We start from the raw sequence: 10,055 nt of genomic DNA, 5'->3' as shown, positions 1-10,055 counted from the left end.
GATATTATCCTGTCACAATATTGTACTTCAAGATGGATGTAGAAATGGCTTTTCTAAAAAAAAAAGAAATGGCTTTTCTAACTATGAAAGCAACCCCATTTTCCTCACCTTTCCGTCTCCCGAGTAGTATGTCATATGATCATCTGATTCAAAATGCCCCATGACGGTCCATCTCATCTCACCAATGCCTAGTATGTCAATATTTATGCGTTTCACTTCCTCCTTAAAAACCACACACACACAAAAACCCCAAAAAACACTTTACCATTGGGCCAATGGGCAACATCATGATAGACGAAGTTGTTGTTGATTGCCATTGAGTTGAGTATGACTCATGGCGACTCTATGAACAAAAGGCCTGAAGACTTTCTATAACTATTATCATTTATCAAAGTTCATAGGTGAAGAGAACATTGAAATTCAACATTGAAAGTCAATGATTTCTTTTCTTTGTATCTGCAATCAACACCTTTGGTACCAGCAATCAGGAGATCGGGGGAAGTATCACATTGAGAAAGTCTGTTGTCAGGGAGCTCTACAAAGTCATGAAGAGCAGTGATGTCAAACTAAAGACAAAGGTGCTCTTGATTCAAGCCAACATCTTTCCAATCACCTGATCTTCATCTTAGAGACAGACAGTGAATGAAGATGACAGGAGAAGCACTGATACCTTTGAGATGTGGTATTGGAGAAGAGCACTGGTACGCCCCATGGATGGCCAAAAGAACAAACAGATATGTCCCAGAAAAAGTCTTGCCAAAATACTTATTGGAGGTATGAATGGTGAAATATTGTCTCCCATACTTTGGGCATGTTCTTAAGAGAGACTATTACTTGAAGAGAGACATCATGTTTGGAAAGGTAAAGGGCAGGTGAAAGAAAGGGAAACCCTCAATGAGATGGATTGACAACTGACTACAGAAATGGGCTCGTATGTTAGAGATGATGAAAATGGTATATGATAAGACAGAGCACAAATTTGTTTATCTTCCTTATACATTGCCCTTGTTGATAAACAGTTTCATTCATTTTTAAATAAACATCACCAACACTTTATTGTATGTGATACTAATGATATTGTTCAGTAATTTTCACATTCTGTTGAATCACTATTTCTTTTTAATGGAAATAAATATGTATATCTTCTAGTAGTTTGTCCAGTACAATGCGTCTTTTGATTTCTTTACTACTGCTTCCATGAATGTTGGTTGAGATTCAAGTAAAATTAAATCCTTGACAATTTCAAACTTTTCTCTGTTTATCATGATGTTGCCTATTGGTTCAGTTACAAGAGCTTTGCTTTCTTGATATTGAGGTAGGTATACCCCATACTGAAAAGCATAGTTTGATCTTCTTCAGTAAGTGCTTCAAGTCTTCCTTACATGGAGCATGCAAAGTTATGTCATCTGCATAATGTAGATTGTAGCTAACTCTTCCACTAATCCTGTTGCCACATTATACTTCATATAATCCATCTTCTCAGATTACTGACTCAGCACATATATTGAATACATATGGTGAGAGGATACAACCCTGATGCAGTCACCCTTAAAGCTGTAAAGTAAAATCACCCTCACAACTAAAATTTCAGCCAAACAACTGACAGGTCCACAAGGGGGTGAGTAATACCAGGAGGAATGCATTCTTTAGTACAATCACCCCTGTAGGAGATCAAAAGGGCAGGATTTGTTAAGGAATAAAGCGTAGAAGGCAGGAAGGACTGGGGGGAAAGGTTAATGGAAAATAAGAAACACATGTAGGAAATAAAAATAGTGCTATTTTATTGCAAGATCTGTAATCAATGTCACACAATGTAATCTATATAAATTGTTGAAAGAAAAACCAATCTGCTCTGCAAATGTCCACACAGTTCACAACAAAACGCTTCTAAGAGTTTTAGATTGCTATGAGTAATCACCCCAGTAAAAATAGCAAAATTGAACAGAGCAGCAAAAAAACAAATGTTGGCAAGGTTGTGGAGAAACTGGAGAACATTATACAGATTGAAATATCTCAGGAACAAAAGGACAAATACTGCATAATGTCACTGTTATAAAATAGGACTGACATGGGGGTTGGGGGGAAACTAAGAAACGAGGGGATAAATAATGTACACTGCATTGTAATAGATGGGGGAGATATGAGTCAGCCTGAAGCCACCTGCTCTCCAAGCCCCTGTTCCATTTCTGCTGCCATGCTGCCCTCCAGGCTGCTCCACCAGCTCTGGCCTGGTACTCCATGTGCACCAGGCCGGCGCCTAGGCCAAGGCTACCTCAGCCCCAGCCCTCACAGCAGTCCACGAGCAAATGTCCTTCACCTCCATCTCGCCCATGCTGGTGTTTTTGCACAATGTCCACTTCCACCAGGTGGATGTGCCCACGCAGAAAGGCTCCTTTGGCATCCTGGCATCCCATGTGCCCCCACTGCAGGTCCTGAGGCCTAGGTTGATAGTGGTGCCCCGGTTGGTAGTGATCACACCGACGATGGTACCACCAGCAAGTACTTTGTGAGCAGCAGCTCTGTCACGGTCAAGGCCGACTCTTCTGGCAGAAGAGGCTGTAACACTGGAGATGCTGGACCTTGGGGCATCCAGAGCAAACCTGGAGAAGGCACAGGCGGAGTTGGTAGGGCCAGCGGACGAGGCCCAGCGGGCGGAGATCCAGATCCGCATTGAGGCCAGCGAGGCCCTGGTGAAGGCCCTGGAATAATGGTGTGTGTCCCTCGGAGAGCTGGTTCCACCCCCTGTCGATGGGTGTGTAGTCACTTATTCCTCAGACCAGATGTCAAGAAGGCTGCCGCTGCTGAAAAACAAGCTTCCTCCCCCAGAAACACACGTCAGTTAAAGACTGGGACAACGCCCAAAAAAGTAAATGAGGGGTAAAAACTGTTTCAGAGGAATATTTGATTAGGTATTATTTGTCTGACAACATTCCAGAATAACAGCTGCATAGCAAAGTGGTGGCAGAAAATTGTGCAACAATAAAATAACTTTTTTTTTTTTCTAGGAGAAAAGCGAACTGGGGGGGGGGCAGTGGGGAGTGGGTAGGGAGGAAAATGTGCAACAATGAATGAATAGAAATCCAAGTTCTCTATAACCTTTCATTAAAATCGCTATTTAAAAAAAAAGAGTTTTAGATAGACAAATAATTTCATGGTGGACACTGACTAACCATCCTGGTGCAGCTGTTGAAATCTTTCTTGCTCTTTCCCTAAATGCGCACAGTGCATGAGACTTTGACTCAGCTTTCTACCATTTCAAGAGTGTCCTGGAACATAAAAATCCTCATTGGATGAGGCTAATCTTTTCTCTACAATGAATATATTTTTTTTTTTAAATTTGGAATCCACCATGTAAAAAGCATATTGAAAACCAGCTCTGAGTTGGGTTCATCTGGGGAGCGGTAGGGCCATCCGTCATGTTTGACATTATGATCGACTGCCAAGCATCTTACACTTGAAGTGGTAGTGCTATTACCCTATGTGAGACCTGCTTGGATCTGTTTGCCGCTTCATTTCATCCTTTTTTTATTATCTTTTTTAGAGGTATTGAATAAATTCTTGAAGATCTGAGCTGCTGTTTACCACAGTTTCTAAACTGTCTTTGATTTTCATTGTCAATATTTTAAGAGTGACTGAAATAGAAAGGGAGCTCTGGTAGCCTAGTAGTAAGAAACTACATTGCAGTCTCAAAGGTGTGAAGTTCTAATCCACCAGCTGCCAGCTGTTCCTCCAGAGAAGGATGGGCAATCTCCTCTCATACAGTTAACTGCCTCAGAAAGCACACTGGTTCTAACTCAAAGGAACAAAACACCAAAACCAAAACAGAAATAGGAGTGGAAAATCCCTGGCATTAGTTTACTGATGAAAATACTACAGTATCTGAACAGCTATCTGAATCAGCAGTGGTAGGGCCTATGTTGCATGTGCTGGCAGTGTAAAGATCTGAATGATGAAGATGCCCTAGATCCCTGTGTGTGTGGAAGGATTTGCTGAGAGATTACCCTGCAATCCGAAAGGCATGCAGTTCAAATCCACCAACTACTCCATGGGAGAAGGATGGCCAATCTTCTTTTGTGTGATTTATTGCCTCCAAAAATCCACTGAAGTATCAGCTATGGATTGGTTCAGATTCAACAGTACATAACAACAGCTCTAGTCCTGAGGGAGTTCTGATAGCCTAGGGATAAGAAACTGCACTGCAATCTCAAAGACACTGGGTTCAAATTCACCAACTGCTCTGCAGGAGCAGGATGGATAATCTCCTGCTGTTCTATTTACTGTCTCTGAAACCGATTGGAAGTTAGGTGTGGGGTGGTTCTGACGCCACAGCACACAACAACTATGATCCTCACTGTGGTCCTAAAACACACCATGGACAGCGTTTAACACAGGGAGCTAGATTAACACCTCATTCTGGAGAGTCACCTAAAAAGACACTTGAGAAGAGACAGGAAACCTGTTATCTGTATAGCACTAGAGATTTCTTTACCAGCACTCAACCCACATGAGCAGTGCAGAGTCAGCCCTATGGACACTCTCAAGCCTAGGGGGAAAGTGGCACGTTAGTCATCCTAACTTCAAATTCTATGGGATGCAAGTTTGGCCAATAACCATGGACTGATTTCCTAGAGCCACCATATGAAAACACATAAACTCTGTGTCTTTTAAGAACAGAAATTTATTGTCTCACAATTCTAGAGGCTGGGCATTCAAGACAGAGAATCTGGCATATTGAGTCCCTCTGAGGGCTGTGAGGAAGGAACTGTTTTGTTCTTCTCTCATATTTTCTGTTGACTTTCAGCAACTCTTGGGATTCCTTGAATTGTAGATGCATCTTCACGTGACTTTGTTTCCTGTTCTGTATCTTTCTCTTCTTTATAAAATACTGAAGTATATAGGATGATCATACACCCTACTCCAGCATGACTTCATGTCAAATTAACTAATCATTTCTTCAATGATCCTATGTCTAAACAGGATTCTATTCAGAGCACAGGCGTTAGAACTTCATTTCTTTTGCTGACATTCCAACCATAACAAACCACTGGAAACTCAAATAACAAGTCCAATAAAACTGTAACTGCAGGAGACACATTCTGTGTAGTTGAGGGACAATGTCTGTACTTTAAATATTTAACTTCAGAATGAAAACCTATCTTTGAGGAAAAATATGGTTTGGTTACAGAAGAAATCACTTTAATTGCAGCAGCAAAGACAACTCCGGTTATAGGGGAAGTATCAAAACAGATAATAAAGGGAAGAAACCACCCAAGCAGAATAGACCTTCTGTTTCTAAAACCCCAAGCTAGCTGACTGGGACACTACTACCTACCTTGACTCCCTTATCAGGATATTTCCCACAACTCCAGCCTATGCTAGAAGCTTCTGACACACCCTTTCTTCCTCTTGTTCTCTCGACATTGTATTGATTCAAACTCAATTTCTGAGCCCCTTCATGTTCTCTGCCTTTATGATCAACCATACATGGCCTCTCATGTTCATGCTGCCCTTTCCTCTTGAACATTTACTGTAGTTACCAAGGGGAAATTTGCCAAAGCTTTCAGGTTGAACATAATTTCCCTCCAGGCTCACAGACAGCCAATGGCAGCGTTAATTTTTTTTCTAACCATATGATCAGAAGGTATACTCTGTTCTTCAGGTTCTTTATTTAAGACCTGTGGAAAAAATAATTACGGATTAGTAAGGTGATTTTAAGGATCATTTAAAAATTTACATTATGATATGGTTGCTTAATTTAGTTATCTATCTATAGAGTCAAAACTGTTTCATAGCTGACCTCTCAGTGAATTTTTAGAGGCAGTAAATCACACATGAGACTGCATATCTTTCCTCTGTGGAGCAGCTGGTGGACTTGAACCATATGCTTTTGGGATTGCAGTGCAATTACTTACCACTAAGCCACCAGAACTTTCAGAGTAGAGTTTACAACATGAAAGTAATGGAATTAATAGTAATACAAAGACAATATCATGGATATGTTCAAATGTTAAAGAAATGAAGCGTGTTAAAATAATAAATCTACTGTCAAAGATGTCTTTGAAGTTATGAAGAGCAAAGATGTTACTTTAAAGACTAAAGTACATCCAATACAAGCTATATAATGTTTTCAGTTGCTTCATAAACATGTGAAAGATGGAACAAACTGTTTAAAAGGAATATATAATTAGGCATTATTTATATGATAACAGTCCAGAATAAAAGGTTCATAGCAGAGTGGACTGGGATAGGTTTGGGAGGAGAGGGCGGAAAGTACGCAACAATGAATGAATTTTTGTTTCTTTTTGAAAAAGAAGTGAACTGAGGGAGAAAAACGTGCAACAATGAAGAGATGAAAATTCAACTTTTTGTAAACTTTCATTATAATCACAATTTTAAAAAGGAAAGTTGGAAAGTAATAAAGAAAACCAAGAAGAATCTGTTTCTTTGAATTATGTGACTATACCGAGAATACTGACTATACTGTAAACCATCAGTAAAACAAAAAAAATATGTACAGAAAAATTGGAGCAGAATGCACCTTAGAAACAAAGATTGTGAGTCTTTGTTTCACATACGTTAGGTATGATCAGGAAGGACCAGCCCCTGGAGAAGGCTATCATACTTGGAAAGGTAAAGGGTTAGACAAAAAGAGAAAGGAACTCACTGAGATGGAGAGACACCATGACTAAATGGTCTTAACCACAGCAGAGATTGTGAACATGGTGCAGGATGGGACAGGGTTTAGCTCTATTGTACAGAGAGTCACTATGAGCTGTCACCTGTGGTACCTCACGACAACATATGAGAGGCATCTTTTAAGAATTAAATGGACCTGGATTGTGATAACCCAGGGGGCTCTAGAGGCGTAGTGATAAGGAGTTACTCTGATCATCCAAAGTAACAGGATTAGGATCTACGAGGCACTCCACAGCAGAAAAATAGAGAGTCTCCTCCCATGTGCTTTACAGCCTCTAAAAACCCATTGGAGGGTTAGCTATGAATTATTTGCACCTCAATGATATATAACAACAATATGACACTCTTAGCTCATGGAACTCACAATGCTACTCTGATACATATAGGGTTGTGAGAAATTGGAATCAAATAGAAGAAAAGTTATTTATACCGCCATTTTTATTATTATTTTATATAGGTGTTATTTTATTATTTTTGTGTCTGTGTACGGTCAAATTGGACCTGACTGGCACAGGAAGAGATTGCCCCTCCTTCTCCAGAAGAGCATCTGGTGGATTCGAACCACATGCCTTCAGGATTGCAGTGCAGCTTCTTGCCAATTGGTCCAGGGGTGAGAATTTTTGTCTTCTTGACATTGAGCCTCAATTCATATTGGAGGCTGCAGTCCTTGACCCTCTGCAGCAAGCGCTTCAGGTCCACCTCAGTTTCAGCAAGAAGGGTTGTGTTATCTGCATAACGCAGATTGTTGATAGATCTTCCACCAATCCTAATGCCACATTTCTCCTCATAGAGCCCAGTATCCCGGATAATCTGTTCTGCATACAGGTTGAAAATGTATGGAGATAGGACACATCCCTGGCTTACACCTTTCCCAGTTTTGAACCATGCAGTGTTTCCTTGCTCTGTTCTGACGATTGCCTCTTGGTCCAAGTATAGGTTTCATATTAGCATGATCAAGTGTTCTGGTATCCCATTCTTCTCAGAGTCAGCCATGTCAAGAAGACAAAGATTCTCACCACCGGACCAATTGGTAGCATCAGGATGGATGATGAAGAGATTGAGATTGTTCACAGATTTAGTCTGCTTGGCTCCACAATCAACACTCTTGGCACCAGCAGCAAATTAAAAGATGTATTGCAATGGGAAAGACTGCTGTTAGGGACCTCTCTAAAGTACTGAAGAGCAAGAGTGTCTCTCTGAAGACTAAGGTGAGTCTGATACAGGCCATGATCTTTTCAATCACTTGTTGTGCATCAGAGAGTTGGACAATGACTAGGGAGGATAGAAGGAGAATTGATGCCTTTGAGCTGTGGTGTTAGAGAAGAGTATTGAGGTTACCATAGACAGCTAAGAAAACAAACAGATTTATCCTTGAGAGGGTTAAACCAGGTTGCTCCTTGCAGGCAAAGATTCTGAGGCTTCGTCTGACATACTTTGGTCATGTTGTAAGGAGAGACTGGTCCTTGGAGAAGGACATCATGCTTGGGAGGGTGGAAGGGAGGCCAGGAGGGGAAAGCCCTCTAAGAAGTGGATTGATTCGGTGATTTGGGTAATCGGGATGGGAGTGTCAGAGACAGTGAGATTGGCACAGAACAGAGCAGAGTTTAGAGCTATTGTATCCAGGGTCGCTATGAGTTGCAAGCAACTCAACGGCACATAACAACAACAACATATAGGTGCTGCCAACTAAATAATATATGCAGCTAAATTGCAATAATTAGATAATGTTCTATCTAAAACACACAGTAAAAATGAGATGTTATGACCAAATATGGCTGTTTGGTCCCCAGACTAATAATTTATTTATTTAACTAATGTAAATTTTAATTATGTATGCACTGCTAATGTTAAAGTTAACCTAATTAATTAACCGGTGAATGTGAATATGTTGGTTCTTTTGTTCTCAATTTTATTTTTAATCATGACTTCCTTTTGCATTACTGAGGACTTCTTAGTCAGAGATACACACAAATCATTTGATTGATAAACAAATTTTAACTAAGATACAATGTATAAATTAATGGTCTGTTATTTTAGAGTTTGATGAGTATGTACCAGGAAGAATATTTTGGGGATAGCTGTGAGATGAAGAAGATAACGCTTATTAACAAAAAGGGGAAATGTATAATTTTTAACTTATTCACCTACATTATATGTAATTATATGTATATTTAGCTATGCCCATGTAATTTAAAGGAAGCGGTCCTCAGAACAGAGCAAGCAAACACTGCATGGTTCAGAATCAGGAAAGGAGTGCATCTGGGAAATATCCTATCTCCATACCTTTTCAAACAAATCATTTGGGAAGCTGAGATTTAAAAGGGGAATGTGGCATCAGGATTGGAGGAAGATTCATCAACAACGTACACTATGCAGATGACACAACCAAGTAAGGTTGTGTAACAAGTAAGTTGAAACTGAGAAGAACCTGAAGCCCTTGCTGCAGAAGGTGAAGGACTGTAGTCTTCAATATGTATTGAAGCTCAACATCAAGAAAACAAAGGTTCTTACCACTGGGTCAAGTAGCAGCACCATGAAAGATGGAGAAGAGCTTGAGTTTGTTAACATACAAAACTTCCTTGGCTCTGTAATCACCAATGTTGGCACCAGCAGTCAGGAAATCAAAAGACAAATTACAATTGGTAAATCTACTGTCAGGGGTCTCACCAGAATAAGGAGAAGTAACATTATTAGTCTAGAGATTAAGAAGCTCCTGATTCAGGCCGTGGTCTTTGTAATTACTTGCCTATGCACCAGAGAGCTGGGAAATGAATAAGGATGATAGAAGAATATTGATGTCTTTAGGTTGTGGTTCTCTTGAAAATATCATGGAGTGCCAAAAATCCAAATAAGTCTGTCTTGGAGAGGATGAAACCAAGTTTCTTTTTGGAAGCTAGGATTTTTGAAGCTCCATCTCACATACTTTGGGCACATGGCCAGGAGGGATCAGTCCTTGGAGAAGGACATTATGCTCAGAAGGGTGAAGGAACAGCACAGAAGAGGAAGATTCTGGATGAGATTGATTGATACAGTAACCATGATAATGAGAGTAGATGTGTTGGAGTGAATGAAAAGGCTCAGAATATGGCAGGTTTCAGAGCTGTTGTACATATGGTCCCTATGAGTTGTTAGCAACTTGGTGGCACACAACTGCAACAACAAGGTCAAGGAACATATTACTGAGGAAGGGTGTTTCAGCTGAAGCTATTAGTCAATAAGTTCTTTCCAGGGAGAGGAATGATGTCTCTGAAGATTCTGAAGGATCAGGTAAGGAAAACTAGAGTGGGTAGCTATTCATAAGGGGAAGAGAAAGAACCTGAAAAAAATACTAAGCAACAGAGTTTTTAAAATTTGATCAA

The 10,055-nt window shown here is 40.2% G+C and overlaps 1 pseudogene; it reads left to right on the top strand.

Moving 5' to 3' along the window:
- LOC102860530 overlaps positions 1 to 2,708 on the top strand; it is a 15,023-nt pseudogene extending 12,315 nt beyond the window's left edge.
- The last annotated feature ends 7,347 nt before the right edge of the window (positions 2,709 to 10,055 follow it).

Source organism: Elephantulus edwardii, unplaced genomic scaffold (assembly GCF_000299155.1).
Source record: "Elephantulus edwardii isolate Elephantulus edwardi_28Jun2011 unplaced genomic scaffold, EleEdw1.0 scaffold00097, whole genome shotgun sequence".
Lineage (NCBI taxonomy): Eukaryota > Metazoa > Chordata > Mammalia > Macroscelidea > Macroscelididae > Elephantulus > Elephantulus edwardii.
The sequence above is the reverse complement of the archived record's forward strand: the minus strand, read 5'-3'. Positions and strand labels throughout refer to the sequence as shown.